Raw genomic sequence first — 10,990 nt, 5'->3', positions numbered from 1 at the left:
TTTCTTTCTTTCTTTCTTTCTTTCTTTCTTTCTTTCTTTCTTTCTTTCTTTCTTTCTTTCTTTCTTTCTTTCTTTCTTTCTTTCTTTCTTTCTTTCTTTTGACAAATCAAATGAATTCTTATAAATATAAGAATCTCATGAGGTTTTGTTTTTTTAAATAACTTTTGTATTTTATTTGACATATTTACAAAAAACAAATCTTCAGATCTATTTACACTGTCTTATTGACCAGTGGAAACACATTTATTTGCAGTTACAGCCTTTAAATTCTTGTAGTTAATCACCTAACAAAATTCAACACATGAATTTTGGCCCCTACCTTGTTAGTGAACATCCAGTGATTCATTGGATTATACCTTCAGTGGCCTGGAATTGCTTGGATATGGGTTTGTAGCCCAGAAGATTCTTGGAAACACCATCAGTCAACCAAATCTTTATTTCAAACATGTAAGCATCAAGCTTTAAGGCATATAAAAAATCAAAATAAACATGAAATCAGTGAGAGAAAAACTATTTGCATGGAAAAAACAAAAACCTTTACTGTTGGAAAAGGAGTAGGAGGAAGCAAATGCTTATTGAGTCCTACCCCAATCTGTTTTGATAATACAATCTAGATTACATGACCTGAGGTCATCTCTTACCTCTGTCTTCTTACTGAAGGCAGATGTCCTTGTACTATCAATTGGAAGTGCTTTTACTAACTCCCTTGAATTTTTAGCCCACCAGGAATTCGCTAGACACTTCTAGAACTTCTGCAACAGACTCTGGGTATGCTAAAATACATAAACTGTAAATAACATATGCCCTAATACTAATGCAGGTAAAGGGGATGAATACTTTTAGACAGGATTAAAAATAAAGCATTAGCATGTTAGTATGAATTAGTATATTCCATCACAACCATAATTCACCGAATATAAGGTCAAATGTCACCAGGTGAGCTTTACTGTAGAGAATTTTAAAAAGATAAAAGAAAAAAATTGCTGTTATTATTTATTGTTTATTATTATTTTGTTATTTCATTCTAGAGAATGCAGAAAAAGTCTTGATATTTAGCGCTTTGTTTAATTCATGTGTCTGAAGTCAGTTAATTTTTAAAATGGGTGAAATAAAGGTGTTTCCCTCGAACCAGACACGGCAAAGCTTCCAATAAGAGCTGAGACAAAACAGTCTGGTTCACACAGATGCCACTCACATTGCACTTTTTTGTTTAAATGGACAGGATGGCAGAATAAAATAAAGAAAAAGATTTGGAGGTGTGAGAGCTTGGTGGGTCTCGATCAAGTTTAGTATCGAGTTCCAGACCAGAAGAGAGGATGATCACAATTAGAGAAGACTAATGAGTTGAATAGAAATATAACTGGAAGTGACTGTATGTCTTAGGGTCATTAGAAGAACATGGGTTTGATGTATATGAGGAAATGCACCATATGCAGAAATGTAATGTTGTTTCACCTAAGACAATCAACTGGCTGTTAGTCATGATATGCCTTAAAAATAGAGAAAATAGCTCGAGGAAAGATATAAATGGTGCTAATACAGTATGCCAACAGATTTCAGTGGAGAAATCCTACACTGTCTAATGCCCTTAGCTTTATTATTCAGTTACAGTTGCCAAACAAAATTGATATCCTGGGCTCTGCAAATGGCATCACTGATGTCAGACGATGCCTCGTTAAACTTTTAGGTCAGCTCTTTAAAGCATACAACAAGCACACTTACACAGTGTGGAGCAACTGGAAAAAATGAACTTTGAGTTTAAACAAAATTTAAAGAAAAGCCAGCAACATGGCACATCAGGTATGTTTCTTTGTGCTCACTTGTGCTTATTTGTATTCGTGTATCAGCCCTGTGAATGATCAGACTAGTGCCTCATTCCTGTAGCAATCTAAAAGAAAGTGCAGTTAAATAAACCAAAACTGAATATAAATATATGTCAATTTCTAAAATGCATTGCACTGTCCAGGCTCCTCTGAGCTGTTGTAGATTGCATTAAAATTCATACTACTATTAACAAATACAAAAGTAGTAATTAGTTGTAGTTGTTGTTTTTTAGTTTTTGATGCCAGACAAGTTCAGTGAGAAGAGAAGAAGAGAGAGCAGGGGGATGAACAGAAAAGGTATTAATGTGCTCCTATACCACAGTGTGCTTAGCAACAGCATTTGTTGACATGGAGACACACAGTCATTTTATATATAAAATACAAAAGTTATATATAAAAGAAAGCAGTGCAACTGAATTAGATAATGCCCAATCACCTGGAATAAGTATCTACTGAACTGAGGATGTGGAGGTGTTATAGTTCAGTGCACCACATTAGCAGAAGAAACCTATTGAAGCTGCAGATCCAGATGCTACAGTACAATGGGAACAATAGCAACCAGTATGGACATGATGAGCAGACACTGGTGAAAAAAAAAGAGCAGTTTAACTGAACTAAATGACCACCTGGAATAACAGATGCATCTACTGAGCTGACAGTTCCATCAGAGGAGATGCTTGCAGACATGAACACAGCTCTGCTCACCATTCTCAATGCTAGTATAACAGAAACCTGTGAACTCATATATGCCTCTGCCACAATAATCCTAGAGACTCTTGGGTACAAGATCAAGCACTGAAGCAGAATGCCCCATGTGGAGAACAAGGCAGAAAGACAAAATCATTGAAGTCTGAAAGGATGTTAGCGTCATGATCTTGGGCCTTTTGACCCAGCGTTCCTAGTTCTTGTGGACTCATGATGAAGTCCTTTGAATTTATGATCTGATTTATTACCAAATTCTTCATTTAGCCTTTGAGTATTATGTTATTTTGTAATGCTTGAGCATATCTTTGCTTCTAATACTTATTTTCCTTATTATTTTGTTGGCTTTCATGTCCAGTGTGTCCTAATATTTTGTTTGTGTTTTATCCTTAGTGTCTACTGTATGACGACTGTCTTGCCTCTGTGTTTGGTTCCCTTTCTGTCTTTGTATCAAGTCTGTGTTTCTGTTACTTCCTGATTTATTTTGATAGTCTCTCATTCTGTGTGCATTATGTTCAGTTTTGCTTTCCCTGTATAATTTGTTAGATTTGGTTCACTCTGAATCCACTCCGCTCTAATCTGTTCTAATCTTTTGTGTTTTTAAAGCCTTAGTTTGCTTCTGTTCTTTGTCGCATCCTCCCTCATCTCTCATTTCATGTGCACTTCTGTCGGTGTGGTTTCCTTGAGTCCTAGTTTCAATACACCGAGAAGGCACAACAAAGTGGCTGGGATAGTTAGCAGCAACATCTGTGTCACATATGGATTAGAAATGCCCAATTGCAGATGGAAGACCTCACTAAACAGAGCTAAGGTCCTGTGGGACTTCAAGTTCCAGACAGAGAAGAAGCTGGTGGTCAACAAACCAGACATAGCAGTGGCTGAAAAGGAGCAGAAGAACACAGCTGTGACAGATGTGGCATTCTCAGGATACAGCAACACTACAAAAAAGGAGCATGAGAAAATAGAGAAGTATCAGAGGGTGAAGGAATAACCGGAGCAGATGTGGAAAGCAAAGTCCAAAGTGATCCCAGTGGCCATGGAAGTGTTAGGGATGGTAAACCTCAAGCTGGAAGAGTGGCTCCAACAGATTCCAGAGACCACATCAGAGGGCTCTGTACAGAAGAGTGCAGTCCAAGGAAACAGGTAGGACATGGCACAAAACCCTCAGACTTCTGGGACTCTGGTTGAAAAATCAAGTTTAAGGAACACACAAAGAGCACGTAGCAGGGATTAGGCCAATTTATCTAATGTTTGCTACTGTGAAGCTGAAAACTTAAGTAACCCTGAAACATGATGCAGTTATCCGTGCATTTTCCTGCCACAAGTCATAATAGTGTCTATAATAGGTGTGACTGACCTTAACTTTGAGGTGTGACCAGAACAGGGAGTAACACACTGAAAAAGTGTCATAGTTCACTGTGGCAGCTCTCATTGATGACTGGGTGTCTCGTTGCATGCCCTCATAATGCCATTTCGCCTTTCTTTGCTTCACTCTGTGGCCTCTTAGACAACACTGAGATTCCCCAATTTGCCAGTTTCTGCTTTTATAAGAGGGTTCTTGAATGGAGCAGGCACAAACATGACTGACCTACAAATGAATCTAAAGAGGATCCAAGATGGCAAAAACCTGTTAATCAACACACCTCCTGCAGTGTGGTTGATACAAGTTCCACTGAAGATGTAACACACGCACGCACACACACACACACACACACACACACACACACGCACGCACGCCCCACACACACCCCACACACGCACGCACACACACACACACACACACACACACACACACACACATTTTAAAATAACACAAGAAAGCCTGAATCATTATATTTTGTTCTAAAAACCCATATCAATGTGCAGTTTCCATTTCAAACCTTACTGGAACTGCTAAGTAAGTACTCTTGTGTCTGCTGCATTTTATTATATTTCTTATGTACATGTGCATACACACAATACAAGTCATAAACCCCAAAATCTTTTAGTTCTTTAGTCTTTGTGAAAGATTAATGGCAGAGAAACAATAATCTGAATACTTTAGATTGAATGTAGTGATTTTGTCCACTATTTACAAAACTCCTTAGTATGTTCAAGATGATTCTAAAACTAAGTTAATCCCAACAGATCTATCGTTTTAGGAGGCAGTAATCTGAGAGTTTCAAATTGTCTCAAAGTGTCTAATGCGCCAGTATGAAGTATGTGAAATTTCCAAACACAAACAGGAGCATACACATGAAAAGCATGGTAAGTTGACCAAGGGATGGAAATAAAATTAAAAATCATCAAACTGTAGAGATGACAGACAAAATAACTGCTGTTGACACAAAATGACTGGTACCAACTTGAGTTTCAAGGAATTGTTATTTAGGCTTCTTGAAGGGCGTCTTTGAGTGCTGGCTGTATTTTGCTCTATTCTCTATCGAGATGATCCCTCACTGCTTCATTAATGTTGAGGTCTGGGCTTTAGGGAAGCCAGTTCATGGTAGTGTCTGTGTTTTTCAATCCAGGTATGCTTTTACTTCCCGGCAGTAGAGCAGGGCGATATGACCAAAAATATTTATCACGATATACATTTGAAAATTTGTGATAACGATATAACTGACGATATAATTGACACTAGACAAAATACTTTACAACTCCACAACTTTATTAGTGCAAAAAACCCCAAAAAACATCAATGTATTTTCACTTAAACAAGCATTAAAGTTATATAAAATTTAACAGTGCAAATGCAAATTCCTTGCTGACAGTTTAACCAAAAGGCATTTCCAGTGGAAATTGGCCGACATATCCTCAGCATAACCATGTATAATATCCACAAAACTTAAAAAGAGGTTATACACACACAATACGGTAATATTATGTTGAAGCACAGTACGTATCACTCCGCGAGGCTCCTGCCTACGATAGCCGTAATGCTCCGACAATCCATCAAGCGGTGCGGGTTCGTAGCTTAGCAAAGTCGTACTAAAACATTTGACAGATTTTCGAGCGCCGTGTACCACATAAAATCATTTCGAGGTCAGTAAACACAACCAGAATTCATACATAAGGCACACGGGATTATAAGGGGCACTGTCGATTTTCAGAAAAATCAAAGGATTGATTTTAAGTGTGCCGTATTTTCCAAAAACACGGTAATAACGACGGCCCGCTAGCATGCTCTACCAAAAATAGTGCTTTGTTGTGTATCTGACGGACGAAAGCTAAACCAGTTCCACACCAATGAAGTTGCAGCATTTTTACAAACCAGTTCTGCTTCATCCGTTTCATTCAACGATCCGCTTTTGCTCTCATTCTCCGCCATGCTTTTCCCGCCATGTGCGTATGAAATAAAAGGCACTGCACATGCGCGTTTTACCCATATTCTATCGCGATATTTCATTTTCTTATCGTTGCCCAACATTATACCGGTGTTACCGTGAACGGTATGATATGGCCCAGTGTTTGGAATCACTGTTTTCCTGAAAAATCGAGCTGTTGCTCTATCAGACACTTTCCAGACACTTACTGTAAAGCGATGATACTTTTCTACATTCACAATTCCATCCATCTTTTCAAGATGAGTTAAAAAGCAGGCAGTGTCCAAAGAAAAACTTTGGAAGACCATCTGACCTGAAAAATCGTTGCTCAAGACCACTTAAAAATTATAAGAAAGTCTGTCAACTTTGCACAGTAAATTAAAGGCCAATATGAAGATGGTGTTCAGAACTGCATATGGTGTGATGTCTTGTGTGCAGGTAACACTCAGAAGATCAGTAGATGTTGACCAATTTATTAAACTTGCTAGAGTCCAATAACTCCAGCTGTTCTTATCTTGTCCTTTAGAATCTTTACTGAGAACACTGCATAGTTCACTTTGAGGATAAAGTGGATATAATGTTTAAGCCGCCGCTTGGCGATCCTTTCATACAAGTCAACTAAAATCTCTACCTTTTATCCTTTCCCTTGCTACAGATTTTGGACAGGGGTTAGGGAGAAATTAATCAATTTAAAATGATTTTCCAAGCACAAGAAGACATTAGGATTATGCTTCAACAGGTTTCTCTTGTCTTTTTTTTAGCCTGGAGCAAAATGAGTCACAGTGAATGACGGACAACTGACGCTCAAGCAGAACCCATCAGTGAAACACAGAAAATATCATGTTGCTCTATGACTTCAACTAAATGTACATGTGAGGTGTGCCAAAGGCATAATTAATCACCCATTGAATATTTTCTTTATGTCTGGTCATCACAAAATAAATCAGTTTCAAATGTTTGATAAGTGTTTAGTTAAGATGCTTCGCTGACCTCCTGTTGTTTTATAGTTATTGCTCCCACTGGTTCCAGCCATTAGATGCCATTTGAACATGCTTCAGTGCAACAGATGTGTGACAAATATGCTAACACTCATTTCAGTTAAGTTTGATTCAGTTTTATGCTTACAACAACAGTCAGCTCAAGGCACTTTATATTGTATAGCAAAGACCCTAAAATTCTAGAGAGAAAATGCCAACAATCAGACGACCCCCTTGGTGCAAGCACGTGACGACAGTAGGAAGAAAAAACTCCCTTTTAACAGGAAGAAACCTCCAACAGAACCAGGAAGAGTGAGATTCATAATAGTTAATGATTAAATGGAAAGTTGTGCAAAAACACATAAAGCATGAAAAGAGGCGAGTGGAGAAAAAACCTAGTGCATCATAGGAAGCTCTTGAGGCTGAGACCAAGATATATATTATATATTATTGTCATGTGTACCAAGAAAAGCATTTCTCTGTACAATGAAATTTTTTCTCTGCTGTCCACACACAGATGACGGTTAATATGTACAATAGATAAAATACAAATAGCATGAATAAATAAATGGAGACAAAAAAGAAAAAAATGAAGTATTAAATAGATTTATGTGCAAAAGAGCTATGAGCTTAATATGCTAGTTCATTTGTGAGATGACCTGCAATAATTATTCCTACTGTTAAAAATAGGTCGGCTGTTCAAGAGTCTGATAGCAGTGAGGAAGAAGGAGTTGTTGAGTCGAGATGTTCTGGATTTCACACTTCTAAACCTTCATTCCAAGAGCAGAAGCGTGAACAGTCTGCGATGGGGGTGCGTGGGGTCGTTGAGGATGGAGGCAGCTCTCCTCTGGACTCTGCGATGGTAGATGCACTTCAGAGAGGGCAGCGGAGTCATGATGATCTTCTCCGCAGTTGTTATCACTCTCCTCAAGCATTTGCGGTCCATAGCAGTAGTGCTGTCGCACCATGCTGCAGAGATGCAGCTGGTCAGGGTGCTCTCCACAATGCAGCTGTAGTCCAGGTGAGGTCCTCAGTGATGTAGACGCCCAGGTATCTAAAGCTGCTCACCCTCTCCACTTCAAGCCCCTGGATAAACAGTGGCTGGTGAGGCCTCCTCCTCTTCCTTGTGTCCAATATCATCTCTTTTGTTTTATCAGTGTTGAGGGTGACGTTGTTGTCCTCACACCATGACACCAGTCTCCTATAAGCCGCTTATCTCTTCCAATGATGCGACCAATCACTGCAGTGTCGTCCGCGAACTTTAGTATGGTGTTATCCCTATTGGAGGCGAAACAGTCGTAGGTGTACAGGGTGTAGAGGATGGGACTGAGGATGCAACCCTGTGGAATGCCAGTGTTAGTACTAATGCTGGCTGAAGTCCTGTTGCCAATCCTGACGGACTGGGGTCTGCCAGTCAAAAGGTCCTGTAGCCAGTCACATAGGGTGGGGTGTAGGCCGAGTGTTACCTACACTACACCGGCGTAGGCATACCTGGGGGTTCTGGAAGGTCTGGGAGGTCTGGAGGGTCTTGAAGTGGGCGTAGAATCAATTGAGGTCATCCAGCAGACTTACTGCAGACCTGATGGTGCTGATGGTGGCCCTGTACTCTGTGATGTGCTGTAAGCCCTGCCGCATCCACCCGCAGTCAGCAGAAGAGTAGAAGCCATCCAGCTTCTCTCTGTACTGCCTCTTAGCCGCTGTAATGGCTTTCCTCAGTCCATACTTCGCAGCTTTGTACTCTGTCTCATTGCCTGATCTAAATGCAAGAGACCGAGTATACAGCATGTGTCATACCTGCTGTTGATCCAAGGCTTCTGGTTGGAGAACTTTCTGACGTGTGTGGTGGGCACAGTATTGTCAACAAAGGTGCTAATGTACCCAGTCACATATTCAGCATAGTCCTGTATATTGACAGACCAAGGCCTCAGCTTAACTAAGGTAGGGTCCAGGGTCACCTGATCAACTACTAACTACTAAATTATTAGTTGGAATGGGATGGGATGTCACATGTCCTGTCATGTCACAGTTTGTCCACCATGGTTGTATTGTTTGGTATACAACAATGTTTTGTGGAACAAAGACGGTGTGTGATGGACTGATTGATGGCTCAAGAAAACCCAGAAAATAAAACGAGGCACTACTTACTAATTGTTTGGATTTTTAAACTGAAGGTCTCATCCTTCAACCATGACCAATATCTAGCAGTATCAGATGCCCTGGGATGAGAAATTGTTGGCCATTCAGGTTGAAGGACTTTTTGGAGCTCACCCTGTGACCCAGTGTCTGTACCGGCAAGCTACAAGCAAATTAATTTGGTTGTGTAGTTGTCGCTAAGAGAGGAACAAGCACATTCGCAGCGACCTTAAACTCTCCTGTGCTTATTAAAGTCTTTTTTTCTATTTCAATTTCACCCTGCCCTTATCCACGCTCAGCCACTGGAGTGCTCCTTTTGCTTTTAGAAATGCATTATAAGACTGTATCTTAAAAAAAGTACACAGACAGCCCTCTTATCAATCAGACATATTCAGTTGTATTACATTTGTGCCCTTAATGGATCTCGAAAGGAACGAAAAAAAGAGCCCTGGCGCAAAACACCCTTAGGGAAAGAGGCATACTCTCTGTGCTGAAGAGAAATTCATTTCCTTTTAATGCCACAGCAAAATAACCACGATGAGGTGTTTTGAATTAGTGGGCTCTGCCAGACACACACATGTGCCAGTGGAGGGCAGTGGGACCTCTGTGTGAAGGATGTTAGTGAGGTAGGAAAAAAATATATTAATGGTCTCAAGTGCGTAATGGAGGGCAGTGAAAACAATGTGGCTTTATGTCTTGTCCAGTAAGGAATCCATCTGTTAGCACTGAGTGGAAATAAATGAAATGCAAGCTCAACAGTAGCCCATGGTTTGGATCTGCTTGACTGGATGAAACTGGATTGAGAACACCACCTACAACTTGGTGAACTCTCTTCCCCTCCCGTGTTTTGCCCCATTGGTTTTGTATTAGAGCTTGGTAACCGAATTCTGCAAGGTAACTTTTATATGATATATAGAATATCTAAAATGTAAAAAAATTAAATTAAATTAAACATATATATTTTTTAAAAAGACATCATACATATATGTGTGCGTGTGTGTGTGTGTGTTTCTTCTTCCCAATAAGACATCATGAATAACATATATACAGTGTAATAGGAACACATTATATGCAAGTTTTCTGACCCTGTGAAATGACGAGTAGTTGAGCTGGAATTAACACTCTTTAAGTATTTAGAAAGCATATTAGAAAAATATTTTAATGCATGCAAACGCTGAATAAAACCATATTTTAGCTAAATAGTTCTTGAAAGAACATCTGAGTGCTTTCCCATGTGCAGTGTGATAAATTTCTTTGTAATCTCAGTGTTCTCGGTTTGGCACATGATGCATTTTCAATTGATATGCACATGTATTAACACCTTTCCTGCACGTGGAAGTCCGATTAGGACTTTTATTATTTGCTTCCACATTATCTTTGATCTCTTTTTTTCCTCTTCTGCCAAGACTGCAGTCAGGAAATGGCAGAACAGAGAGCTTTTATCCACAAGAAAGGCAGCTTCCATTTTAAAATACCCCACGGATCAGCAGCCTTTCATTAAAAAAAGAATCTTATTAAGACTCACTACGCATTTTAAAGAGTTTAATCTAAGGGAAAGGTTTGCCCACTGACTTTTTTGTTCACTGTCATATTGTTAGTAGTTAATGAGTTATACAAGTGCAGTGTTGAACAAATGCAGGTAACTCTAGAATTACAAAAGCTGTGTTGACAACATGTGCTAAGATTGGGCAGATGTTGCTAGTGTGGCAAGGATACACATACGTTGACGTTGATGAATTAGATTATATGGGTGTCACAGGGCTTTAGACACATATTTAAGTATCGTATGAACACACGCTTTCTAAGGTGATGTACGATGATCATCAGCTTTGCACGGCCCTATCATGTTCCTCATGTAACAGAGCTGTACTTGTTGTTTAGTGACTGGCTGAACTGGTGACCTGACCCACCTGGATCCATCTACTTTTGCCCTCGTGCATGTCTGTGTGTATGTTTGTGTCACTCAGTGCAGACATTTGTGGATGCATGCACATGCTAATGTGTTTTGCGTGTGCAGTAATGATCCTGTCTTTGATCAAAAGTGACTTTT

Source organism: Haplochromis burtoni, unplaced genomic scaffold, assembly GCF_018398535.1.
Source record: "Haplochromis burtoni strain Fernald_Lab_line unplaced genomic scaffold, NCSU_Asbu1 Contig_209, whole genome shotgun sequence".
Classification (NCBI taxonomy): Eukaryota; Metazoa; Chordata; class Actinopteri; order Cichliformes; family Cichlidae; genus Haplochromis; species Haplochromis burtoni.
The sequence above is the reverse complement of the archived record's forward strand: the minus strand, read 5'-3'. Positions refer to the sequence as shown.